This window comes from Hemicordylus capensis, chromosome 1 (genome assembly GCF_027244095.1).
Source record: "Hemicordylus capensis ecotype Gifberg chromosome 1, rHemCap1.1.pri, whole genome shotgun sequence".
Classification (NCBI taxonomy): Eukaryota; Metazoa; Chordata; class Lepidosauria; order Squamata; family Cordylidae; genus Hemicordylus; species Hemicordylus capensis.
The window spans coordinates 334,907,039-334,935,010 of NC_069657.1; the positions used below are offsets into that span (position 1 = coordinate 334,907,039).

Here is a 27,972-nt window from a genome sequence, read left to right on the forward strand (position 1 = left end):
TTCCAATCATGATGATGTAAAACCCTACATCTGAAAGCTTCCTTTAACTGCAGATGCCATGACCTGAACCTCATGCATTTCAAAGCACATGATTTATGACTGAACTACAGTTTTTCCCTTATATTTTTCCTGGAACAAAGATGAGATGCATTTAAATGCAAGACTATTCAGTTTTTAAATCCCACTGCTCAGAACAATTATTTGGGGATAAACTAATTGGCATGTGGCAGTCCACTGAGCAAAAACATATACTCCACAATAGGAAAGTATATCAGGCAAAATGATGACAGAGAAGCAGGAAAGACAATCCAGAAAGTAGATCTCATATCTCTAGAGATCCATAACATGTACAATTAAATTTTGACATTAAACAAAGCCCAAATGAAAGCTTGTTTCAGAAACTCCCTCACCCTCGGACAGCAGCTAAAGAGTCATTATGACTCACAGTTTCTCACATTCTCAGAGGGTGGTAATTTTATTGGCCATAGAGCCCTACTTGTTTATCCTCTACTCTGCTATGTCATCTCCTTTGGTAAGCCAAGTCCAACTTCCAGAACTTCCATTCCAGAGTGATTTGCTCCACTGAAGCGCTTTGTCCAAAGTTTTCCTTATTTATGTATATAGTGCCATCAATGTATGCTTCACAGAGTTTTGTAAACAAAAGAAAGAGTATGTGCCCCAAATGAAGTCATTATCTGAATTCAAGGAAGAAGACAGACTAGGATAGCAAGGGATGGATGTGAGCAAATGCAATAACAGACTTAGCGCTAAGTTAGCCAATTTACAGATTGTATTATCAGGGCATGTGTCACAGGACAGTCATGCTTCAATTTATTTATTTATTTATTTATTTATTTATTTATTTAATACATTTCTATGCCGCCCAAAACGCAAGTTCTCTGGGCAGTTCACAAAACAATAAAAACAGCCAATAAAATATTAAAACATTTCAACAATTAAAATTAAAAAGTTAAAACTATTAAAACACAATTAAAACCATATCTGATTAAAAGCCTGGGTGAACAGATGCATCTTGACTGCCCTTTTAAAAGTTGTAAGAGAAAGGGAGGCTCTTATTTCAGCAGGAAGTGTGTTCCAGAGCCTCGGGGCAGCAATGGAGAAGGCCCGTCCCCGAGTAGCCACCAGATGAGCCAGTGGCAACTGCAGATGAACCTCTCCAGATGGTATCAATGGGTGGTGTGGTTCATAGCGAAGAAGACGTTCTCTTAAATACCCAGGGTCCAAGCTTTATAGGTTATGATTAAAACCTTGTACTCTGCCCGGAAACTTACCAGCAGCCAGTGTAGATGTTTTAAAATAGGAGTTATATGGTCTCTCCAAGATGACCCAGAGACCAATCTGGCCACCACATTCTGGACCAACTGCAGTTTCCAGACTATGTACAAAGGCAGCCCCACATAGAACACATTGCAGTAGTCAAATCTGGAGGTGATGTACTAACGTTTTGAGGTCATTTAGGTTTGGCACTGAGTTAGACAGACAGTTGCGGAAACTAAAAGCCTGGTTTCCTGGGGGTCAGCCTCCTTTGGGACAACAGTAGGAAAATCATGAACCCTAAACCTGTGCAGAGAACCTAGGAAAGGTGGAGTCTACTAAAGGTGTGTGAAACAGCAGGATTCAATTGGAGGCCTGCCTCGCTACTTTAAGGAGGTCCTGATTAAAATCGGCACCGGCAGCGGAGGGTGCTTTTACTTAGCTCGAATCAAAGCATTCACAATTTGGAACCAAGGCTTCTCTCTCTCTTTTAAAATGCTGCAGTCCTGGGAAAGGCTCAGGGTTCTTTGGGAAATATAGTCTTTTCAGAGGCTTCTACAATAATAGAAAAGACCACACTTCCCAAAGAACTCTATGCCCTCCCCAGTTTAAAAAAACATTTTTTAAAAGTGAGAGAAAGCCATTTCTTCCTGCAGTTTTGAAACAGCAGTTGTGTGTTGCAGCTTCTGATTCTTCACCATGAAAGCATGCTGCCTCTCCTGCTGCACAGTCAGATAAGTACAGAGGAAGGGGAGGGGAGGAGGGAAGCTTCAGAGGCTGAACCAGTACAAATCTAACAGATCCAGCTTCAATTTGGTCCTGGTTGAAATCCAATTAGATCAGGTCAAAATAGGCAGAATTGGACCAATTTGACCTATGAAACATTGCATAGCATGCAAAGCATTCTGCAGATGTGCCCACTTCTAGATCTGTTCTCACCCAATGAGCCAGCTCAGTGATTACATAAGCTCTATTCAGATGTTATGTTGTATGAATGTACAGGTGTCTGTAAACAAGTACATGTATTTGTGTACCTGTACCAATGACTTTACCCATGTTCATTTTTAAAAGGCATCTCAAATGCATGGCACAGATAGAAAATATATTGCTGTGCTTGTGTTCAACATATGTATCTGTGTACATTGTACACTCCCAGATTTCAGTTAGGGTAGAAGCAGCATCTTCTGGGCCCATATGAGCCTTAAAGTGGGACATGTGTGTCTGTGTGAGGTGGATGAATAATTCAGAGATTATGTTGAACACTTGAACAACTAGTGTACAGTGTACATAAGAACAGCTCAGTGCACAGGTGCAGTTATTCACATGTTATGTTGAACACGGGTACAGTAGTACAGTTTATATATGTGTCATGTATTTGAGAGGCCTGCATCCAGGTTCACTTTTAAAATGAATGAAAGCAGGTTCAGTCATTCACACAAAAACTTGTACATAAAACAGAATGTCTGAATATTTATTTATTTATTTATTTGAAACATTTAATATACCGCCCACTCTGAAGGCTCCGGGCGGTACACAAAAACATGCAAAACAAGACAACATTAAAATTACATTCTAAATTAAAAACTAAAGTAACAAAAAAAAAGAAAAAACCAAATAGGTAAACTACAGGGCAAAAATGTGTGTATTATCTATATTATTATTTCTCCAAGACAGGCCATGCGTGGCGACGTGGTAGGAAGGAGGTGATTGGCTGTTCTCCAAGACTGGCCATGCGTGGAGACGTGGTAGGAAGGAGGCGACTGGCTGAGTTTGCAAGCAGAAGCACCTGATTGGGCACTGGGGATTCCATATGCAGAGTGTGCAAGCAGAAGCACCTGATTGGGCACTGGGGATTCCATATGCAGATAGGGAGAAGGAACCTGTGAGAGCAGAAGCACCATGGTGATTTGGTAGTGGGGATTCCCTATGCAGATAAGGAGGAGGGGCCTGTGATGGTTAAGGTCAGTTGGAATGCAGCTGTTACTGGTCTGAAGATGTTCTGGATATAAAAGGATAGCAAGCAGGGGTCTGCAAAAAGACAGGTCCTGAGGGAGGAAAGAGCCCCTTCAGGAGAAGGAGGATGCCGTTGTGTAAAAGTACAAAATCTGTTAACTCAGGGATGGAGGGAGAAAAAAACATGAAGGGAGGGGGAATAAAGAGTGGAGAAGACCGAGTGGAGGAGAGGGAAAGAGAAAAAGAAGGGAGGGGGAAGAGAGACAGAAGGAGGGCAAGGGTTGGGCCTGAGCCTGTCAGCAGCCTGACAGGGGAATGAGTGGCCATGGTGGCACTGGCAGCAAGGAAGGGTCCAGGCAACCACTGCTGCTGTTTGGGGCTACTGAGGCCATTGTAAGAGGGAGGCAGGCAGGCAAGGGATGGGCCTGGGCCTGGGCCTGTCAGTGGCCTGAGGGGAACGAGCAGCCATGGTGGTGGCAGCAGCGAGGAGCGGCCCAGTCAAACACTGCTGCTGCTCCTGAAAGGAGGAGCAGGAGCGGGGTTCAGGTGAGGGTGGGGAGGTCGCTGGGGATAGGGGGCTGCAGTTTGGCCAATAGGCAGCAGCAGTGCTGCAGCCATGACCAAGAAGGGTGAGGAGGATGGAAGCAACGGGAGAGCGAGCGAGCGGCGGGGGGGGGGGGGAGAGTGAGCGAGAGAGCTGTGTGGGGGAGAGCAAGCGAGAGAGCTGTGGAGGGGAGAGGGAGCTGTGGGGGATGTCACAGGCTCAGTACACAACAGCACAGATGCTCTGTGCGGTGTCAGCTAGTTAGTCATTTATTTAGTGTCTGTGCACACAGGAAGTCGGTTTCTTTAATATGAATGCAATACCACTTGACTTATGGCATAAAGACACATTCAAACAGAGCTGCACTTATATGAATAATAAATACAATTAGAAATACAAACCTAGAAAATAGAAAGAAAAAAGATTAGATTTTAAAAGTAAAAGTAAAAACTAGATTTAAAATGCAAGGTGGGGGTGGGGAATGAGCAGTGAAATGCCTAAGGAAGGAAGGAATATTATAGGGGGAAAGAATCAAAAGAAAATCCAGGTTTAAAATGCAAGGTTTGGGTAAACTGACAAAATAAAAGAAATGACTATTCAATACCCATTAAGCAGAGGAAAGTAACAAACTATTTAAAAGAAAAGTTTTTTAAAATCAAAGGATGACATCAAATAGCATTGGAAGTGGGGAGAAAGAAGGGGGGAAATGGGCAGAAGAGGTCTTTCTATCAAGTACAAACACACTCTTTCAAAAAAAGTAACTTAAGATATTGCAAAACTAGTGAAATCAAGAGAATGGGCAATACAGATTTGGGGAAAGAAAAAGACTAAGATGAATATTACAGCCACACACACACAGTAGATCACTCTTGCATTCAGCAATAAATGCAACGCTCTCGCTCTCTCGTCCTTCAGAGCCACTGCTCAACAGAATGACAAAAGAAGGCACAGGAAACCCAATACATACAGTTTATCTCTGGGGTTAAAAACAAAAAAGGCAGCCAGGATTGGCAGGTTCAAGTTATACTTATTAAAGATCGGTCCTAATTCCTCCCCTCCCCCTCCCCAATGTCTCAAAACAGTTTTAAAAACTATGTTCACAGAATTGATAATCAAGAAGCTATTCAACAAAATGACAGAAAACAATACAAAGAATGACGTGTCATTGGGATTTGCTGTCATTTCAGATGGCAAGCAAAATAACACAACATATGTTGTTGATATACCTCTGTCATCTTAAAATGACAGCACATCCCTACCCAGTATAGGGGGCAGAATGGGAGGTATTGTTGAAGACAGGAGACCTATTGCTAGTAGGGATGTGCACGAACCTGTTCGCTGAACAGGTTCGAGCACTGGGCACTTTGGAGAGTTCAAAGGCAGGGGGGATATCTTTAAAGGTGCACTTAACACACACACCCCAGCCGTGTTTCTCCCACTGGTGCTTACCGGAAAACTGGACTGGTGGGGCAGCAGTGTCCCTTCTCCCATTAAGAGTGGGAGAGGGTGCATTCCCCCACACCTTAGAACTCTCAGAACCACCCGAACCTGTTCGGAGTTCTGTAAAAGGGCCTCCAAACAGGTTCGTGCACATCCCTAGCTGAGGGTGCCATAAAATGGTGCAACAGAAGAGTATGTAAATAAGGAAGAGTGTCATTGTTTTCTGTATGATAGATATGAGGATTAGCTACTCCAAAATGGAAGGGGGGCGAGGAGAGAGAAAATGTATTGTAGTTGCAGAGCATGCAACCAGATACATTTCCTTCCTACACTGCTGTCTGAGAGTTGATTGTCAGTCCCAATGGGGCAGATTCCAAAGGTGTGGAGGAGAAACTAAGGTGGGTTTAGACATGGTGGCTGAGGAGAGACAAGGAGATAGAGTTTTCCATTAGTTGTCACATCAGATTCTTGCCATTTCTTATCCCAGAATGCTCCTGAGAATGATATCGCATCATTGTATATTGTTGTTCCTAGAGGCAGTAGAGGACCTCTGCTGCTGCTGCGGCTGCCACCACAAAACTGATGTGGCTGCTTTTTCTAAAGTCCCCCCACCTTGGGCCAGATGAACCTGGGAAGTGGAGCGCAGATTATCATTTTCCAGTTTGCCAGTTCAGGATCTCCTTCTGGATCCAGCCCTCCCAGGGGTCTCTTATCCTGGAAGCACAAAAAGCAGTTTGCCGAGTCACATATCTGCTTCTGGTACTTCCTGTAACATATAATGATGCCTTGGTATTTTGGGAACAATATAATAAATATCAAAGAGATGTCTGAACCTTTTAGAATGAACAGAGATCTCATTAAAAGTAAGAACAAAACTTCCCAAGTAAGAAGTAAATGCGGAGCAAAGCCATACTGTACTTTATCCCTGTTACTTTTCTTACTCAGAGATTTTGTTGTAACTCAGTCCAGGCAATTTAGTGAATCCTTTAAATGCCAAGCTTTGTTAAATCAGATGGATTTTAAAATTGTGATTCATACATTTCATCTCAGTATTTGCTGCTTCAAAAATTCACACCTTATATTCAAGATTCTTTTTTAAAAAAAACTTATTATTTTTCTCATTAGAGAATTCTTTCCAGTCTATATTTCATAGAGAGAGCAAATGAACAGTCTAAGAGAAACGGTGAAGTCCATTTGTAACTATCCAAACATGTTAGACTTGATTCTGCACTGCCAGCTGGTCATATTAAGTCTTACAAAGATTCAGAGAGGGCACCGAGAGTGTGTGTTAGGTAATAAATCTGCCAAAGATTATGGAGGTTTATATATTTTACCAAACTGTGATGTGACCTTAATCTCCCTAAATCTAAAGAAAAAGAAATTCTGCCTCTTTATAAAAGATCCATTATCTACTTGTAGATGCTGCTGCTTGCAATTTAATTCTGATGTTGACATTTATTTTTCTTGATGGGTATTTGGCATGTAATACAGAACAATGCAGAAGGGAGGAAAGTCCTGTAATAAAGCAAAACCATATATTTTGGATAGGATGAAAAAATGCTGCATGTTGTCTCCAGAGGCATTCATTTTTGGAAAGGAAACTGAGATTCACATTTGATGATGGTGAGTAGAAAGTGTAATTTACAAAATTACAAGCACATGAAAGTATTGGGAAAGTACGTTTTGTTTGGATTTTTTCCTGAAGGGGAATTTAGATTCAGATTATTTCTGGTATTTTGATTCCAGACATGAAAGTAAATATATACCACAATGTGACATTGAATAATGGAAACCGGATTCTCCTAGCATTATGTGAAAGAATAGACAGCTTTTAAAAGCCTGCTGTAGATTGACAGCTACCATTAAAACACACACACACACACACACACACACACACACACACACCACTAAGTTGAAAGTCAGTGTATTTTCAGAGATCATGGAAAGGCCAGCAAATACATCTGTACCCCAATGCAGCTACAGGCCTATGCCCAAGGAAGCAGCTACGCCATACCATATTTCGAGCTGGATAAAGAACTGTATGCATTAATGGGTGTGGCCTGAATCTAATTTCAGAGAGGCTCCAAATAGTGCCAATCAGCTGCACAGGATGTTGAAGAGAGATAGATTTCGTTTCAGACAACTCTCTTCACTGCCAAAACAGATCATCCGTGCTATTGCCATTGTCTAATAGGACTGCTTGTGTGCACTTCTGTTTTGAGTGCACATACAGGTAGGTGGGTTGGGACTATTATGTTCACAGAGTCCATATTCTGAACAAGATCAGACCAATTTGAAAATATGTTCCAAAAAGAAAGGCCAGTCAGAGTGAAACTCTGGCATGATCGTGAGATCCAGAATGCTATCTGTCATGGTCTGTAAAGGGTAGAAACTGAACCAGGGGCCCCCACAATTTAGAATGGGGTTGTGGTGAGGGGTTAAGAGGTACTACTCAGCAAATATGCTTTCTATCACAAATCAAATAGTAGCTTGGATAAGTGGGTTCCTATTGGGAAACTAGCATAGAGGGCAGAGGGGTTGCCCCATTTTCCACACGGTTTTCTAAACTGGGAGCCCCTGCTGCTGCATTTCCCCCTATAAAAGATTGCAAAAGATCTGATCACAGTTCTGCTCTCTTGGTTGTACTGGGAAACAGTACTTTTTCTTTCCATTCATACTTGTCTGACCAGTACTGTAAACTACTTATGTTTTTGTGGTTGTAAAAATGTCCTCCTCTTCCTCCTCCTCCTCCTCCACATTGCATTCCTGCCATTTAAGCAATTATGGTCTAACAAATACAGACTCCACCATGCTTTTCATAAAAATAACAGTTTGTTTAGAGAGGGGATGGCACATACTGCATTTTCGGAGTGGCCAGGCTCAAGTCCACACAGCAACTGTTGAACTGAGCAACTGTCAGACAGGTTTTCAACCTGGACATTCACTTAGCTCTGGCTAAAGGGAGCAACCGCAGGAAGGCTAGGCATTCCAAACAAGACTGGATTGCTGGCATCTCACCCTACAAAGGGCTGCCTTTTAAACAAGTATTCAGAAACACCCGTTTATCCAGAATGCTGGTGCCGGTTCTATGGCATACAAGATTCCACTTTTACCATTTTCACTAGAAGCTAGTTCTTTTACAGGCCCCACTGAAAGTGGGCCCTTACCTTTAATGCCTGCAATTCTTTGGGATCAAGATATTTTAAAGGGCCATCTCCTACAATGTAGTTTTATGCATAGACATACAGTATACATAGACATCCTGTGATGGAACATATATAGGAGTTGGTGAGTGAGTGTGTGAATGTGTGTGGGTTACCCTAGTAACCAGGCACAGAAGGTTCGGGGTGTGTTTTTTTTAAAAGGCAGTTGAGACAAAGAAGAGAGAGAGAGAGTTGGATTTAGTTGTCTGGGAGTAGGAGGGCTGAGAGATCGGTTGGTGTGTTCTGAACAGGAAAGATTGTTCGGGGGTGTGCAGAGGGGACTTGAAGGGTGAATGTATGGAGGCTGGAGAACCAGGAGCGTTCTGGGCAGCTCCTAATAACAGACAACAAGGTCTGGAGGAATTCAATAAGTTTACAATCCCAAGGTTAATTACCTCTGTCCCAGTTATCTCACCTCCTTATATGTTACATTGTATCCAGAACAGCTAGTGTACCTCGTAACTTGGTAAAGAAGCTTGTGTGCCCTACTTTGCAAAGATCTTTATTCTAAACTGTAAATAATAAACTTATTCTTGTTTTTCATTTCGTTCCTCTCCCATCTTTAGAGGAAGTGCCGTTTTATAAAACTTGGGGAACAAGCAGCCGGGAGACCTTTGGGGGGTGGGGATGGAGCAGCCGGCTGTTTCCTCTTTGAAAAAACTTTCAAGTTTTTTATACCTCAAATTTTATTTCATTTTATATCCTGAACATTTACACCTATCCTGTGCTCATGAGGCTACGCTGTCAAAGGTGTTGAGTACCAAGAGCAGGGTAACAATAATTTATATGGTGGCAGCGAGGGAAAGTAAAAGCTGAATGAATTCCCAGAACCTGGAGACTAAACTGTCATAGAACAATAAAATCAAATAACCTCCCTAGAATTGAGAGGGGTGTCAGGAAGGGACCCTGACAGGTCCATATAAAGATTATATACAACTAGCTTAACCTGTGCAGAGCATCTGTGTGCTAGTACTTGATTGCTCCCATCACCCCCTGCCATGGCCCCCCTCACCTCAGAGATCTCTCCAGCCTCAGCTGAGCCACACTCCTGCTCCTCTTCCTACATCTGGTTGCTTCCATCCCCCTCACCTCTCTTGGCCACTCCGCGATCCCTTTACTCCACCCCCTTCACCCTCACCCCTCTTGATCATGGCTCCAGCATTGCTGGTGCCAATTGGACAAGCTGTAACCCTTTAACCCCAGAGACCTCCCCACCCTCACCTGAGCGCCACTCCTGCTTCTCCCCACAGGAGCAGCAGCAGCAGTTGACCAGGCCCATCCTTGCTGCTAGGGATGTGCGGACTGGTCCGGTGGTCCAGTAGTCCAGTCCAGGGGTTTGGGGTTGAACCAAACCACCTCCCCGGTTCCGTCGGACTAGAACTGGGCCGCCGGGCGCAATTTTTTTTTAAAAGTAGGTTTTAAGTACCTTTAGCCCCTTAGGGGGGCCTGCTGAAGTCATGGTAGGGGGATCTGCATGGGTTCCCTCTGCCCCCACCGGCCTTCCTTATTACCGCCGCAGCCCGCTGCAGCCTGCCGCAACTGGGTAACTGAGCATTTTCTGCCCTTTCGGGCCTCCTTATGGATGCGCGGCCACAATTTTGGCAGCCGCCATGCATGTGCCAATGCCCTCTGTGAGGCCATGCGCGACGGCTGCCAAAATGGTGGCCACGCGTCCATAAGGAGGCCCGAAAGGGCCGGAAATGCTTAGTTACCCAGCCATGGCCGGCCACAGCGGTAATGAGGAAGGCTGGCGGGGGGGAGGAGAGGGAACCCGCACGGACTAAGGGCTAAAGGTACTTAAAACCTACTTTATTTATTTATTTATTTTTAAAATCACATACCAGTCCGGGACCGGACCAGGGGGGTTCGATGAGAAGCCGGACCGAACTGGCCTGGTTCCGTTTGAGGCCGGTCTGGCCTCGAACCGAACCTGGCCAGATGGTTCCATGCACACTCCTACTTGCTTCTGCCACCACCATGGCCCCTCAGTCCCCTCAGGCTGCTGAGATGCCTGGGTCCATCCCTTGCCTGCCTCTCTCCCTCTGCCAGTGGCCTCGGTAGCCTGAAACAGCAGCAGTGGTTGACTGGGCCCTTCCTTGCTGCTGCCTCCACCATAGCCACTCATCCCACTCAGGCCACTGACAGGCTTGAGTCCAGCACTCGCCCTTCCTTCTTTCTCTCTTCCGCTCTCTTCTTTTTCTCTCTTTCCCTCTCCTCCACTTGCTTTTCCCCTCTGTCTTTCTTTCCCTCCCTTCACAGGCTTCTCCTCTCTATCTGCATATGGAATCCCCACTATCCAATCAGGTGCTTCTGTTCACAAACTCTTGTGAGAGTTGCCACTCACAGGATTAGCCACAGGTACACCTTGGAGAATGATAGATAGATAGATAGATAGATAGATAGATAGATAGATAGATAGATAGATAGATAGATGCATAAGCCAAGAAGGGGCTTTTTAAAATCCTGCCACCAACTGAAATACAGCTGCCAGGATGAAGGAAATTGCCAGTTCCGTGCATATCAATATTAGCAGCCTGTATTGACTGAGCAGGGGGTGGGTAGTAAACAAGTCATAGGTGTTGGCTTGTTTGCACTCACCTCTCCTCACCTCGCCTCCACACCAGTGTGTTAACCATTGGCCATTTTTCACACAGGTCTTGTAAAGCCCCTTAGCTCACATCTCCTCTGGAATGGAGGCTGTGTGTTCACATATTGGGCAGATTTACCTTGAGGTCCCTGTGAGCCATAAGGAAACACTTCCCACACAATTTGGGTTTTTCACTCAGTGTTTGAGCGTAGCGCAATTTATATCTGGGGTTAAAAAAATCCACTTTTTGCATTATTTTTTGAGATAACTTCGAGTTCACAGTAAAGCCTTGCAGTAAACTCATGGTAAAGCCTGCTGTGTGAAGAACACCCTGGTATGCAGGCTGCTCATCCACTCTGTTCCCTAGTCTAGGCAAATGAGCAGCTTGTGCACCTGGGGTTAACACAGTGGTGGGAGAGGTAGAGCAGGAAGAGGTGAGTGGGAATGAGCTGCACCTGTGGCTTGTTTACCCAATCCGCCCATATGGGCTGCTACTGCAGAAAGATCAGATACTCCATGGCCCCTATAAATGTGTCTAGGTCAGGCTTACTGCTCTTGCTGACTGCCTTGCATTGCTTTACGCTATATAGCGGGTGAAGTCTGATGGAAAGGGTTATAGTAACAGAAATCCACTCATGCCAGTCTTAGCTTCATGTCAGTGGCCTTCACAAATTTAACACAGAAATTCTAAGGTGGAATTCCAATGCAAGAATACAAAGAAGCTAATTACCAACTATCAATCAGGAGCACAATATTACTTTTGATATATAGCAGACAAATGCATGCACTGACTACAGAGCTCTTAAATGCATGCACTAAAAATAATAGAAATACAATTTTAAGGAAAAATCATTGATCTTTGTGTTACTAACACTAGGAGTGTGCACAAATCATTATTTGCAATGCAATTAGACATCAAATCGAATAGCAAAATATCAAATCAATTCATTGAACCAGCCAGCCATAGACATCTTTCTTGGCTTTCTTTGGGTTGTGTGTTTGGCAAAATGTAGTATTATGTTCTGTGTTGGGAGGGAACATGTGTGCTTCTGTTCTGCCATGTTGTTTTTCAAGGCAGTATTGCAAAATGTGTGCACACTGTTTGTTTTGTCCATAGGGAACAATAGGGGTGTGCATGGAACCGTCTGGCCCAGTTCAGCTCGAGGCCGGACCGGCCTTGAACCAAACCGGGCCAGTTCAGTCCAGCACCCCATTGAACACCCCCGCCCCGGTCCAGTCTGTTTCCCGGACCGGTCCGCAACTTTTTTGTTTTAAAAATTAAATTGTTTTTTAAGAACCTTTAGCCCCTTCAGGCGGCTTGCTGAGGCCAGTGTGTGTGTGTGTGTGTGTGTGTGTGTGTGTGTGTGTGTGTGTGTGTGTTTCTGCATGGGTTCCCTCTCCCCCTGCTAGCCTTCGTCATCACTGTCAATTTTTAATTAAATTAAAATTTTAATTTTTAAAAAACAAAAACAAAAAATTCGCGGACCAGCCGGACCAGACCCAGCGGTCCGGTTCCAGTCCAATGGAACCGAGGTGGTGGTGGTTCAGTTTGCCCCCGAACCCCCCAGACCAGACTGCTGGACCGGTCTGCACATCCCTAGGGAACAATGAGGAACTTGAATACCCCATTGTTCCACATAGGTAGGTCCTAGGGGCACTAATATGGGTTGGGTGGTAGGGCATCACCCAGCCTACCTATCACCAAAATTACAAAACAATCTTTCAATCGGGAAATTTTAAATAAATTTTTGAATTATTATCTGGGTTAGTAGGTCAATGCCCTTTAAGATGGGTATTAAAACAGGCTGTGGGGTCAGGGGTGGTCTATATATGCTGTGTGTGTGTGTGTGTCATACAGAGTGCTATCTATAGCACTGTAGTGTACACACAGAAACTAGAAAAATTTAATCCCCCCAAATAAAGCAGGCTCTAATTGGAGTGGGGGGATGTGTTGCTGTTTTTGGAGGAAAATGAACAACAATTGGGCAGGTCTAAGTGTAGGGAAGGAAAAGAAAGGCAGGAGATTACTGTGGCCTCTCTCTAATGTACCGTTCCTGCCCTACAGTCCTGCCACCTAATCCCTCCCTTCCCCAAACTGGGCCATATTTAAAGAACTCTAAGTCCTAATAGCCTGACTGAAGTGGGGTGTGTTTGTGTGTGACTCACCTATCTGCAGTCTTGGGCTGAGTAGACACTGAGATTCAACAGCTGGGGGTAGGGCAGGTGGGCACCAGTCAGGCACTCATCCACCCAAACAATTTTTTAAAGACCAAAGAAGAGGGAGCCTGGTACCCAGGCCCAACCCACCAGCCTAAAAAACCCAAAATTAATTCACCAGGCACAGATAGCAGCAGCAAAGGTGGTAGTAGGGCTGCAAAATAACAACAACAACAACAATAATAATAAAATAACCACAGCACCCCATTTACTGAGAAACAACAAGCAAACAAGGAATAAAATTCCAAGCAGCACCCAGTTAAAGCCTGTGGGCTGCTGGTACAACTGAAATAAAATTAGCAGGGGGGGTGGTCACAGCACCCCAGTTATTAAAGGGAGATAGCAATGATATATAAAAATAAATTCCAAACAGCACCCAGTTAAGCCACTGGGCTGCTGCTACTATTTTAAAATAATTGGGGGTGGGGAACCAGCACACACAGCACCTCAGTTATTAAGGCACCAGGGGTGGGGCTGGTTAAGAATAATAAATTAAAATTCAAAGCAGAACCCAGTTAAAGCCACTGGTGCTGCTGATACAAATTAAAACAAAAAACGGATAGGAAAAATAATAATAAAGCAGCATTTGGCAACTTGGCACTGCAAATTATCTTATTTATATATTTATTTTTCAAATGTGTAGACTGCCCCAAACTTCCATCTCTGGGTGGTTTACAACAACACAAAACAGATTAAAAATTAAAACCTTAAAATAATTCAAAACCCCATTTCAGTTAAAAAGCTTGGGTGAATAAATAAGTCTTTGGAATCTTTTTTTTTTAAAGTTGCCAGAGATGGGGAAGATCTTATTTCAGGAGGGAGCACACTCCAGAGTCTCGGGGCAGCAACAGAGAATGTCTGTCCCTGCATAGCCACAAGACAAGTTGGTGGCAACTGTAGACAAACCTCTCCTGTTGATCTCAATAGGCGGTAGGGCTCCTTCATTCATTCATTTAATTTATATACCACCCAATATAGAAATCTCTAGGCGGTATACAAAATTAAAACATAATATAAAATATAAAGCATTTAAAATTCATAAAAAGATAACAATAATAGATTGTTAACACATTAAATTTAAAAATTTTGGTTTCAGTTAAAAGCCTGGGAAAATAGGAAAGTCTTCAGGGTCCTCCTTCACCTCTTCATGGTGAAGAAGGTGTTCTCTTAAATACCCAGCACCTAAGCTGTTTAGGGCTTGTACCCAGAGGCGTATCTATAGCGCTTAGGGCAAGCAGTGAAATTGCGCCCCTGTCCAAACATCTGACACTCATCTTTCAGAAAACTTTACCATAATATAGGTCAAAAATACAACTCCAGACACTTTCAGGAGAAACAGGTTGGAAGCAACACACACATGAATACACACATACAACAAATACATGTGGCACATATGTGCCAGTCACCTTCCCAAGGAAACGCAGCACATCCATGTGCTGGGCATGCCTCCATAGAGCTAAGCAGTGACAGCTCTCTTTAGCAAATGCTCTGTCACCTCAGCACACCTCACAACAGGTTGCTGCCTCCAAGAAATTCAGGGATAGGTTTTTTCCCCCCTGTCCAAACAGCTTTTGCCTTAAAGGGAGATGGTTGCAATGGGAAATCCTAGGGGCCCCAAACAATCTGAAATTATCCAGCAGCTTACAATAGGCTTGGATCCAGCAGCCTGATCAGGAAGAAGGTAGAAGTTGCAGCTAGCCACAGAACAGCAAAACAGTGTTATATTCAAATCAGAAAAATGGTGTGTGTGTGTGTGTGTGTGTGTGTGTGTGAGAGAGAGAGAGAGAGAGAGAGAGAGAGAGAGAGAGAGAGAGAGAGAGAGAGAGAATTTATAACAATAATCTACCCTGCACTATCATCACCAATTTTCTGTCTCTGCCACACTGCAAAGGTTTGGTAAAAGGCTTGCCCCTGCTCCATCCTCTCAAGATCTGCCTGGTATGCAGAGGGGAAAAATATTACCAGCTAGAGCAAGCTGGCTTCCCTGCAAAGTAGCTACAAGCTGAGAAAGGGGGAAGGCGCACCAAGGGCCAATGAAATAAATTAAAAAGAAACAAATTGTTCAATACAGAGGCAGGCAACAGGCAGACTGGACAGTAAACTTTATGTCTAATTTATCAAATGCACTAGTCAATCAGAATCACAGCATGACTATTCAATATGTCTTTTAAAAACAATGGTGTTCAAAGTAAAAAGGGAGTTGCACTGATTATTTTTAAGTCGACATTCTAAAATATAACTTTTTTAGAAGGCAAGGAAACTTGAGCAAATCTGCTTTGGATGCCCAGGCAATAGAAACCCGAGTACAACTCAGCTAAATTGAAGGGAATAATTTGCAGCACGTTAACCACTTCTTTCAAAAGAAAAGCCATTTCTCAGTATGGTAAGACTGCACAACACAGGGATAGCAATACATTGCAAATGCAACATTTCTGAGTGTGAATTCTTACAGCAGGTTTTTGTTTTTGTTTTAAGCACCACATAAGTTAAAGGCAGGCACTTTCCAAGTTTGAAATCTCACAAACCTTATAATCAGATGGCTTGACAAATATGCAGATAAAAACAGAGCTCTGTATAGAGAATTAAACAGCATGTGAGAGATGGTGGTTGTCTCAATTGCTGTATTTCTTATACATCGTCTTCATCTAAAATAGTGTCCACAGTTTGCAGCAGAAGACTGGACTGAACTTGTGGAGTCTACAGTTTGCTGCGAAAGGCTGGGGGGAAACAGCCTTCTTAACAACAACAAATTGCTATTGTTTACTACCACTCTGAGGCTTTTCATCTCCCACCTCTCTCTCTCTCTTTTTTTTTTTTTTGCATGCCTCATCTACAACTTTCCTTCTGACCCCTGCCTCCTTCTACTCCTAATCCATGTAGCTATGTTACAACAAGGAAGTGTATTTGAAACATGGCCTAGTGAGAACTCTTATTTCTCTTTTGGTCCTTTCATAATGAGTTTGTTTTTTGTTTGCCAGAAACCTTAGGTAATAGGTCCCTGCTTTTCCAAGTCCAGCACTGCCACGGTTGTGTTTCCAAGCACTTGTGTTGATTCTTAGTCACATCTGCATGGTTATAGTGCCCTGATTATAAGTTGCAGGTTGCATAAAGATAGTTGTGTCATCTTCTCCTTCTTTTCAATAGTACCCCAGCTGCCTGCAGAAGCGGCAGAAAGCGATTCACAAATGTTTCCAATGCCATCACAAGCAATTTGCAAGAGGGTCACTAGATTGGAGATAATTTTTTCCTCCTTCAAGCTGCAATGTGGTTGGTGAGCCATGAGACCTGAGGCTGTATTTGTCCACCACTGCTGTGAAATAGGCCCTCCAACCTACCAGAAGGAAAAACGAGGCAGCAGCTGAGGCAGAGGGTGGTTCCATTAGGATTGTGCAGGCATATGGGCAGCTGACTGGTCAGATGTGCCCTGATGGGCTGCTAGCACTGGCACAGTGTTGACAGAGCCACCTGCTGCCACAGTTGCTGTTTATCAAAGTAAGGATGTTGTCTCCTCCCCTTAGCTACTGCTCAGTGGATGTGGCTGAGTGCTGCCTCAAGCCCCATGCCTCACCAGCCAAAATGGCAACTTATATAGGAAAATATAAGCCTCCGGGTTCCCAATCTGGCAACCTTCTTTCCAATCAGCCTTAATGTTATATTAGTAGGAGTCATTCTGTGTTAATAGTATTCCAGATGCTCTTGTTTCATTGCATTAAGAACCAGAAGTCTGACTTTGCTGTATTTTATACAAGTGTAAACATTGTACCTTAGTATAAAGAGTGGCTCTGAGAACTGTATGGAAAACACAGTGGAAAACCTAGAGCAGAGCAACGTGTTAAAGAATGCAGAGGACTGAAATGATGAACTCACAGTGAGAGCCCCATTGTGCTGTAATGAAGTTAAATTAGGTGCTCAGAAAAGCAGGAAATGAATTAGATTTCTACTCAGCCAACAACAAGGGAACACACACAATGCTTTTGCAATTATATCCATAATAAACATAGGAAGAAAACTATTATGTACAATTCAACCAAAGCAACACTTTTATTATGTTGCTCTTGCCTTATTTCCCACCATTTTTGTCCTACTGAGTGCATATTCACACTTTTTCTGTGCTATTTATATTGTAATATGGGTCTTTTCAGACGGCAATAAACTGCAGGATATCCAAAGCTTTAGTGCAAGTTCCAAGTGTGATCTTACTCTCCAGACACACGCTACAAGTCATGACTACTTTTGTGGCAACTTGCTGCAACAAGTGTACAATGAGTAAGATCACACTTAGAACTTGTGCAAAGGCTTTGAAAATCCTACAGTTTATCATCATCTGGAAAGGCTCAATAAGGCTTGTGCAGAAGGTCAACTATGGTAGTTTAGTGAATAGACATAGAGAAGATGACCATATCCATTGACACATTGACATATCCATTGACACTGAAACCCTTCTGTAGTTTCAGTGTACTGAAATACACACGTATTGAAAGTGTACTGAAATACACATGCATAAGCTCTTTCCAAAATTAGGCTGAAAGAAACCATAGATGGGATATGCTAGGTGCACCACCTTGCATAGGTCCAAGACTTATATTGATTGGCTAGTAGGGATGTGCATGAATCAATTTTTTTGATTCAATTTATACCAAAATTGAATCACCTCCAATTTGTTTTAGGTCCAAATCTGACCAGCTAGCACAGGGGTGATTTGTTCTGTCCACAAATCTCCCAAAGCAGGTAGATTCGGGTACAAATAGTTTTGTACCCAAATCAGTTTGCACAGACAGCAGACACAGGCAGTGATTCTCTAAGCAGCAGGAAGGGGGTGAAAAAATTTTCTTCTACTCTTTTCCTGAATCAGGAAAGCAGGAACAATAAGCAGAGTATCCACTCCAGGCAGCAGGTGGGCAAGGCAAAGCAAAGCTCCTCTGGCTCTCGCTCTCTCTCTCTCTCTCTCTCTCTCTCTCTCTCTCTCTCTCTCTCTCTCTCTCTCTCTCTCTCCCACAAGGCAGAAAGATAGAAAGGTGGCTGCCTGCCTCCTTAAGTACATTTGAAAATTCGTCTTTGAACTCCCCACACCCTCTTTTTTTTTGACCCTTTCCCTAGCCAATGTGGAGTCAGTCACCCCTGGGAACACAAGATTTCAATGGAAATGAGCCAATCTGGAACCCGGGGGTGGGGGGGGTTGCCAGCCAATTGTTGCACACTGTAAGTCACCAATCTGAACCTTAGGAGGACAGGATTGTCAAAAACATTTCCTGACACAAAATGGAGACAACAAGAGAAATAACCACAAAATGGAGATCTGGATCTACAAATTTTTCAGGTCCGAAATCTGGATAATTTGTTTTGTACCCAAATCTGGCCAGCTAGCACAAGGATGATTTGTTTCGTCCACAAACTGCCTAAAATAGTTAGATTTGGTTACAAATCATTTTGTACCCGAATTGATTCGCACATCCCTATTGGCTAGCACTTAGGCATACAAAGCATGCAGCTTACATTTCACTTCATAGAATTTTAAAGACAATGGATACCAAAAAACTTGCAGCAAGTTTTCTGAAAACTTGCAGAAAGTAAAGAGTCTCTCTCGTTGGATTAAACTGGAGATAATATACCTGTAGACCCTAAAAATGCTGGAGTTCCTTTGCCAACTACAGCTTTGCAAAATCATTTCAGAAAACCAAAGCTAAAACTAATGCAAACTCATCTAGCATGCACAGCTTGTATTTCAAAAGTTGGGATATGTGCATCCTGACCTTATGCATGTTTACCCAGAAGAGTTACTTCCAAGTAAGTATACATAGGATGGAATGTTACCCTCCAACATGGCATAGATTAAAATAGACATCGCATAGATTAAAGCAGTCTCACTCCTATTTTCTTACCAAATATCACTAATTCATACTTTAGAAAAGCTTAAATTCAGACATATTCAATGACATGCAGGTAAGCATAATGTGAGCAGGTAGCCTGCTGGTAAAGCAAAATCTTGTTTTGTACAGCTGTACAATCTTCTCTTCAAGACTGAGCTTAGGAAAAATCTATTCTTACTGATGGTAGTTCCTATGTAGTTTCTTCCATGCTGTGTGTTCCTAGTAAAATCTTTGTCTCCCATCCCTGTGCTTAAGGCAGATAGTTATGTTCTATGCTAGCATACTAACCCCTCAAGACTTTATTTATAGAAACACACTCATATTAACAAAGTTGATGAATGAGTGATTAATGCTGTCAAGTCGGTATTGACTCTTAGCAACCACAAAGTTTAGATTCTCTCCAGGATGATCTGTCTTCAACTTGGCTTTTAAGGTCTCTCAGTGGTGCATTCATCGCTGTCCATCCACCTTGCTGCTGATCGTCATCTTCTCTTTCCTTCAACCTTTCCTATCATTATGGACTTCTCAAGGGAGCTGGGTATTCCCATAATGTGTCCAAAGTATGATAGTATGAGCTTGGTCATTTGTGCCTCGAGTGAAAGTTCTGGATTAATTTGTTCTATGATCCATTTGTTTGTTTTCCTGGCTGTCCATGGTATCCTCAAAAGTCTTCTCCAGCACCAAAGTTCAAAAGCATCAATACTTTTTCTATCTTGCTTCTTCAAAGTCCAGGTTTTGCATCCATGGAGTGTCACAGGAAAAACCATTGTCTGAACAATTATAATCTTTGTAGGTATAGACAGGTCATGGCATCTCAATATTCTTCCCAAGGTTTCCATTGCAACCGTACCAAGTGCTAGTTCACAGCATATTTCTTGACTGCTGGATCCGTTACTGTTGATGGTCGATCCAAAAAGGCAGAAGCTATCCACCACTTCAATGTCTTCATTATCAGTTCTGAGGCTGGTTGCTGTACCCATTGTCATTAGTTTAGTCTTCTTTACATTTAGTCGTTGTCCCATTTTTTCACTGTGATCCTTGACTTTCATTACTAGAGTTCGCAGATAATCTGCATTCTCAACTACCAGAGTGGTGTCATCAGCGTAGCGCAGGTTATTGATGTTTCTTCCTCCAACTTTAAATCTTATTTATTCAACTTATATGCTGAACTTAACAAATGTTACACAATACCTTTTCAGAGAGTTGAGGTAGCATGACAAAGCGATTAAAAACAAACTAGGCTGGACGTATGCAACTTGGAAGACAAAATATTTTGCAAATGTGTCAGAGCACTTCAGAGATTCACAAACATATAATAGTATTTTTATTGTTGTGCAAGAGAACTCCAGCACAGAGGATCTTGGGCCCCTGCCCCCATGTGGACCCCTGTTCCATTAAGATCCCCTTTATCACCCCGGGACCCCAGGAGCAGCAGTGATGCTGAAGCATGGATGAGCAAATTGCCTGCCTGGCTGCCCAGGGCTCCCTCCCAATGGGACTACCTGGGAGGCAGGAGAAGCAAGCTCAGATGTTTGGTTTAGATCAGGGCCTGGCTGAACCTTTGCTGGTGCAACAGCTCCATATTGGGAGCTCCTATAGAGTTTCCTTTCAAGACCTTTGCTCCAGCCTGACTTGCTTCAGCCTCTGCTTTGGGCTTGGCCCCAGTTCCTTCCTAACGTCTCCTGCTGTCTGCTCCAGCCTCTGCTCTGGCCCTGGCTCCCATCCCAGCTTTGCTTCCTAACATGGACTTTCTGTGCTCTGCCGGGCCTCAGCACTGACAGTAAGTTTGCATAAAGTGCCTTTTGTGGAGTGCAAGACTGGGAAACAAAAAGACATAATAAATATGCAACATCCTTCAAGAGAGTGAATATATTTGTCAGATTTATTTAACCAGGAAATATACTGTACTTGAAAGGAAATGTACTTTATAAGAATTGAAGGTTATTCCTGAAATAGAAAGTGGGTATATTTTGCTCTTGCATCACTGCAATAGAATAAATTGAATTCCAACATTGGTGAGGGATGTGATTGCTAACAGAAGGATTTCGGGGCGACACTATGCTGATGTGATAATCGGAACGCATAAAGTTCTAAAATGATACATAGTCAAAACATATTAAAAACTCAAGAGTGCTAAAGTAAAAACCATGAAGGTAACATGGTAGGTGCTCCAAGAAATGAGTGAGTCATTTGATATCGTTGTTGTACATTTAAATTTCCATATCTTTCCATGTTGCACCCACATCCAAGTTGCGATGCCAATAAAGACACAGAACACTAGATTGGGGGGAAAGGGCCACAACTTTACTGAACAAACTAATCTGGATTTGAATAACTCATCACACCCATATGGGGGAAAACTCGTCCCCAGGTGGGCCTAATCTAAACTGTGGGTCAGACAAATCGCCCTTCCCTGAACATTTGGGTGACACACCCAGGCTCAGAGCCTGGAATCACCACCATACTGATTCCTACTCATCTTTGCCAACTCATATGGGTCAGGATCCTTCATCATCTTCACCCCTCCCAAGCTACATAGCCTTTGGGGTATATGAAGTCCCAAAGCAGTTAAGAGTGTAAACTGTAATCTCTATGTTGTGATGTCTATAAGGACTAATTAATCACTCACCTGTTTTAACTAGTCCAAGGATGTTCACTGATGAAAACCCCACTGTTTCTGAACCAAACCCATTGCACCTGCTAGTTGTAATTAGAATGGGAAACAGAATGGAATAGGTGAAAAACAAATTCCCACCACTTACTATTCAGGTGGGAGGCAAAATATTCCAACTTGACCCCCCCAAAAAACAACCAGCAAAGCACACTCTGACTAAAGGGTGGAAGAAGAGGAGAGACCACACAGCAAAGACTGAACTGGGAGGAAAGCATCAGCCCAATGGCTGGCCAAGCCATGCCCCTTCCCTGGGCTCTGCCAATCAGCAATGCCTCTTGCCTCCCAAGTATTGGGGTGAGGCAAAACAAAGGCATGGGGTGGCCACATACTTTGAAGGACAAAATCCACATACTAGTCTAATAAAATATTGGCGGATATCCTGACTAAATTACTTGACAGCCATGGCATCAAAATTAATAGGATCAGTCATGGTTAATAATTTAGTCAGGATGTCAGCCATCCTTCAGCAGCACCAACTGTTTGTTTTAAGCAAACAGTTTTCAGTTTGACTTTTGCCCTGGGTTTGGGACTGAAACTCCTTTGGTTGCCTTGGTGAATGACCTATGCCAGGAATTAGACAGGGGGAATGTGTCCCTGTTGGTTCTGCAAGCTCTCTCAGGGGCATTTGATACCATTGGCCATGGTATCCTTCTGGATCACCTCTCAGGTATAGGGATTGGGGGTGGTGCATTGGAGTGGTTCTAGTCCTTTCTTGGGGGAGGTTCCAGAAGGTGGTGCTGGGGGACTTCTGCTCAACTCCTGGGCCTCTGGTCTCTGGGGTCCCGCAAGGCTCAGTATTGTCCCCCATGATGTTTAACATATACATGAAAATGCTGGGAGAGATCATCAGGGGTTTGGACTGAAGTGTCATCAATATGCAGATGACACTCAGAGCTACCTGTCCCTGATATCAAATCTTAGGGAATCACTGGATCTACTGAACTAGGGGCTGGAGGCAGTGATGGGCTAGATGTGGGGTAGCAAACTGAGGATAAAATCAGACAAGACAGAGGTGCTGACAATCACTAGAAAAGTCAACTGGGATAGGGTGATTCAACCAGTTCTGGATGGGGTTGTACTCCCCTTGAAGGAGCAAGTATGCAGTTTGGGGGTATTGCTGGGTCCAGCTCTGCTTTTGGATGCTCAGGTAGAAGCGGTGGCCAGGGCATGCCTTTGCACACTTTCAGTTAGTATGCTAGCTGTGCCCCTTTCTTGAGAAGGTAGATCTGGCCATGGGTACCCATGCCTTAGTCTCATTGCAGCCAGATTACTGCAATGCACTTTACCTGGGGCTGCCCTTGAAGAATGTTTGGAAACTTTATTTGACGCAGAATGCAGCTGCCAGGGTTTTCTCTGGAACTGCTTGCTTGGAGCATATTACTCCTATTTTGAAAGAGCTGCACCAGCTGCCAATTTGTTTCCAGATCCAATTCAAAGTGCTGGTTGTTACCTTTAAAGTCCTTAATTGTTTGGGCCCTAGATACGTGAGGAACTAGATACCGGCTCCCAAGGGTTTCTGCCCACCCAGCAAGGTTTTCAAAGGGCCTTTGATCCTTGTGCTGACATTGAGAGAGGCTAGATTGTCATGCACACGGGACAGGACCTTCTCTGTTGTTGCCTCCAGTGTCTGGGATGCTCTCCTAATGAATGTCCACTCTTTGATATCTGTGGCTGCTTTTAAAAAAGCAACTCAATACCTTTTTATTTGTTCAGGAATTCCCCACCCATGGGTTGTCAGATCTCTCAGCTCTCCTGCTTCTGTTTGTCTTTTTTATGGTGGTGGGTTTTGTTTTTTTTTTTTTAAATGGTTTTTATTGTTTAACTGATTTTAAGGTGTTAAATGTGATTTTTATGGAGGCTATTCACATGAGCATGCAAAACCAGGCTAAGGGAGCCCAGCCCAGTTTTGCATGCTCATGTGAACCACCGGGTTTGCTCCTGATCTTCGTGGCTACACATGCGGCAACGCATCCTGGCACCATTACCCCCGGAGCTGCCGGGCAAGCCACAGGTGAGCTGCCACTCATCTGGGCAGGTGATCTGCCCGCCCAGAGAAGGAAACACTATTGTTTGTGTGGGAAGGTAGGCTAAACCCACCTTCCCTGCAGCAGACCGCACCAGAGCTCTTCTCACCAATCATGAGAAGAGTTCCATGGAGTTTTATCACATTTAAACTTTTGTCAACCACCTTGGCATGCCTTATGAAAGGTGATATAAACATTGAACAATGAATAAATAAAATAAAAGGCCATAAACAGCTTGCACTATACAGACCCCTGAATTTCACATACACACAATATTCGACCCCCAAAGACCCTTGTCTATTTGACTCATTCCATAATCCTTATTTATGTTCCTCCTCCAACTTTGGTCACAGACCTTAACTTTGTTGACTCAGATCTATTTTTCTAGAAGATTTTGCTCCTGCTCTGTTTCCTATAGTGCCACCAGTCAAGGCTCCCCAATACAGGACTGTGCATAGAAGTGAAACAATAGCCCTTTCCTCATGCAGTCCTTATAAATGATGTGTGAAATTTAGGGCTTGAGTCAGACACTGAGAGCCAGATTTCTGAGAGATAGTGATCTGGAATGTGGATTGGATGTATGCAGGGTGGATAAAGTGGCTTCTGAATGGTAGGGAGGGCTGAGGACAGCAGAAGAACAAATGCACATCTTACAGTGGAAAATACTTTCCAAGAGTGAAGAGACACTCATCCTCACAGTTAATGAAGACCTGCCAATGGTGCATGCAGGCATATAAGTGGCCCGTTTGAAGTGGGGCATCAATGTGGTGTTGAGGGCTGTGTTGCATTTGTTGACAAGATATGCAGAACTGCTACTTGGGCCTCTCCATCCACCCTTATCAGGTGCATAAGGGCTGGTGCCAGACTATTTTGCACCCTAGGCAAGGCTAAGTACTTGCACCCCACCCCCCAAATTTCAACTTCGATTTTCAAAAACAGATGTTTTCTAGGGGCAAAAATGAAAAGCACAAAACTTGAAATTGCTAAATTTATTTTAAATTGCAAGCATAGGTAATACATCAATTTTTGATTATATTTCTCAAATACAAAAGAAAATATTTTGGCACACAAATCATTTTGAGCTAGAAGGGCACTCGGTAGAAGAAGAAGACATGCCCACCCAAGCCTGAGGGGGATAACCCCACCCCAGTTCTTTCAGTCCGAGAAAGCAGGAGGACACATGCACCAAATTCATAATAAGAGCTAGTAAAAGGAGAAAAGCACACTGAGGAGATATGGCTCCCAGACTAGTGTTGAATTGATTTCATTGGCAGCAGGCCAGAGCACCAGATATAGCTGGGTGGGCCGAGATGTCCCTGGCATCAGCAACCAGAAGAAGCCTTTTTGGTAAGTGAACCAATGCTCCATTCTCGATTGCTAGGATGCCAGGGACATCTCTATGGGACATACCACAGCTGGCCAACTAGGGCGGGAGCGCTCTGGCCTATTGTCGTGGAAGAACCTGCTGCAAGACTCGCCTACCGAAGGATGCCCGGGCTGAGGCATATTCATCGATTTTACAGTGCCTCGTAAGGGTGGATGGAGAGGCCCAAGTAGCAGTTCTGCATATCTTGTCAACAGATGCAACACAGCCCTCAACACCACATCAAAATTTCATTTTGCGTGCCTTTTCCTTTGCCAATTTTGTCACTTATTCAATCAAATCAAGTCCTGATGCCTGTTTATGTTCAACTGATATAGTTGCCAAGCCAACTAATCCCCTTTGCAACATTGTTGAGCATATGTAAGTTTTTATAAGTTTGAGCTTTGAGAAACTATGTTTACCACTTGCCACTGATACTGGAACTGTGAGAAGGATCCTGAGAGCAACGGAAGCATTAGGCACATTATCCAGGAGTTTTTGTTGTGGTATGAAGAGAAGTACTTCTTGTGGCAGCATAGGCTTTGGAAGTCTTCGAGCTATTGCTATAAGTTCATGACACAGATCTTCAGCATCAATATCTTTATTTCCATTATTCATCGATGATTTTCCCAAATCCTTGCATCTTCCGTAGTTTTTTTCTTTATAATGTATATATCATACAGAAAGCCAAATAGGGAATTATATTGTTGTAGCTGTTGGAATCTCTCTTCAGCAGATTGTACGGCCATGTCTAAGACATTATAGTAGAAACCTACTTTGAATATATGAGATCACTGTCATATAAATTGAATTAAGTTTAATAGTATTGTTAGTGTTGAAAACAATGAACTGGTTTCCCCCCTCATATTTCTACTCATATTACTCATATTTCTACTCATTATTCTGGTTTCTCACACTCTTAACACATTGACACTCTACACCCCTCTGAGGTCTGCACCCTAGGCGGCTGCATAGTTGGCCTAATGGTAGCACCAGCCCTGCATAGTATTAATTCCTGTCCAGCACATGGGAAAGAAGGCAGAAACAACATCCATTTCCATCATGAAACTAGACAAAGAAAATGTCATGGCAAAGAAATGTCGAGGCAGAAACAGATAAATCTGTCCAGAATTTCTTCATTCATACACTGAATTTTTCAGCTCCTGAAGAGAAGTGGTTGCCTTGAAATGTAATTGTATAAGTTATAGCGTAACATTAAATACAATTACAATATTCAGGATAGAAATCATGATAGGGAGACTGGAGGTGGGGCGGGTGGAGAGAACCCCACAAGGATGCATTGCATTCTTAAAGGGGTTTTCTTGAAGAACAGATGCTTTGGATCCTATACTAGATGTGAGACTGGAATTCAATCAAAGAGTAAATATTTATATTGTAATGGATTTTAATTGTAGACCACTTCAGTAACTCATCTCAGCTGGAATACAGTGTATAGATTTATATATTAAATAAACAAATAAACCATTGTCTCGGTTTTTCTTTAATGGAAGTTTGCATGGGGCAGCCAGAGAAATAATATATATGAAAATAGGAAGGAAAAAAAATACTATAGTTATTTTAAAAATTATTTATATTACTTAATGTAGCAATTACACTGGATTTACACAGATTTATTTACACTGATTATGTATGATTACACTGATTACTTTACGTAGCACTGAATATATTACTTAATATAGCACGCAGCCTAAACTTACCTGGCTAGGGGAGGGCTCAGGGGAAGACAGGAGCCTTCCTGCCATCCCCCACATGATCCAAGCCACTCATGGGCTTTCCAGTAGAGCACACCCACACAACCGGTGCATGGCAGCTCCAAGAGTGGCCAGGGAGTGGGAGGAAAGCAGGCTCTGGCCTCCCACATCCCACAATGCACAGCCTAACAAGTGCAGTGCAGTGGAGGATCTCCCTGCAACCTGGGCACTCTAGGCATTTGGCTCTGTGTCCACTTGGGCTGCCTACTAGCCAGAGCAGACACATGACTGAGGACCTGGGTAGAAGGGTGCACTCTCGTCCTTCTCCCCAGGTAAAAGTCTGGGGGAACTTCCCATGCTCTCCAGTGAGGCAACACCAGGATCAGCCATGATCCTGGTTCATCACACGAGCAGTCCCACCCTGGTAGGGCTGCCCGTGTGAACAGGCTTGTTATATTATTTAATGTAGCAATTAGCATTTAATTGAATTTATTCAATGAAACTTGAATAAGTTTCAAAAGAAACAATCAATTCCATACCATTTCTCTTCTACTATAAGACATGTTCATATATGTACATTTATATTGAGCCTAGCCAATTGGATCCTGCAGCCTGTTGGAAGCTCATAGATCTAGGTTGTATCCAAATAGTCCATGAAGAACTTCCTGCTGACATGATTAGGATCTATCAATCTCTGGAATGACAAAGGTCCTTATCAGTCTTTGGAATTAGATGACTCAGGTAGCAGACATAATCACTCATAAGTGCCCTCTACTACTAACACTAAGTGCCCTCTACTACTAACATTTAGCTACCGGGTGATCGGTACCCTAAGGAGACTGTGATGATGAAGAACACGGCAGTGTGAAATTAGTTTAACCATCATGGCATACCCCCAAAGAAAGTATACTTCTTTCTATGAGGCAAGGTGAGGTGGTTGCCACAAGCACCAGATTACTGTGGTGCTGGCAGGGTGGCAAGATGTTCCCCCTGCCACCCCGGCATCTCACTTACACCCACCATTGAAGCAGCGCTTTGCCCAGCCATGGCACAGCCATCACCTGGTAAAAAGCTACTTCATCCCTTCATCACCAGCACCACCTCCTCCACCTT

The 27,972-nt window shown here is 43.3% G+C and overlaps 1 long non-coding RNA gene across 1 annotated transcript in view; it reads left to right on the forward strand.

Annotated features, from left to right (window-relative positions):
* The first annotated feature begins 3,249 nt into the window (after positions 1-3,249).
* The window catches only part of LOC128346338 (uncharacterized), a 32,720-nt gene continuing 7,997 nt past the window's right edge, over positions 3,250-27,972 (forward strand). The window contains exons 1-2 of the long non-coding RNA XR_008316910.1: positions 3,250-3,371; positions 6,761-6,835. This is a non-coding gene — a long non-coding RNA (uncharacterized LOC128346338). The remainder of the gene's footprint in view (positions 3,372-6,760; positions 6,836-27,972) is intronic.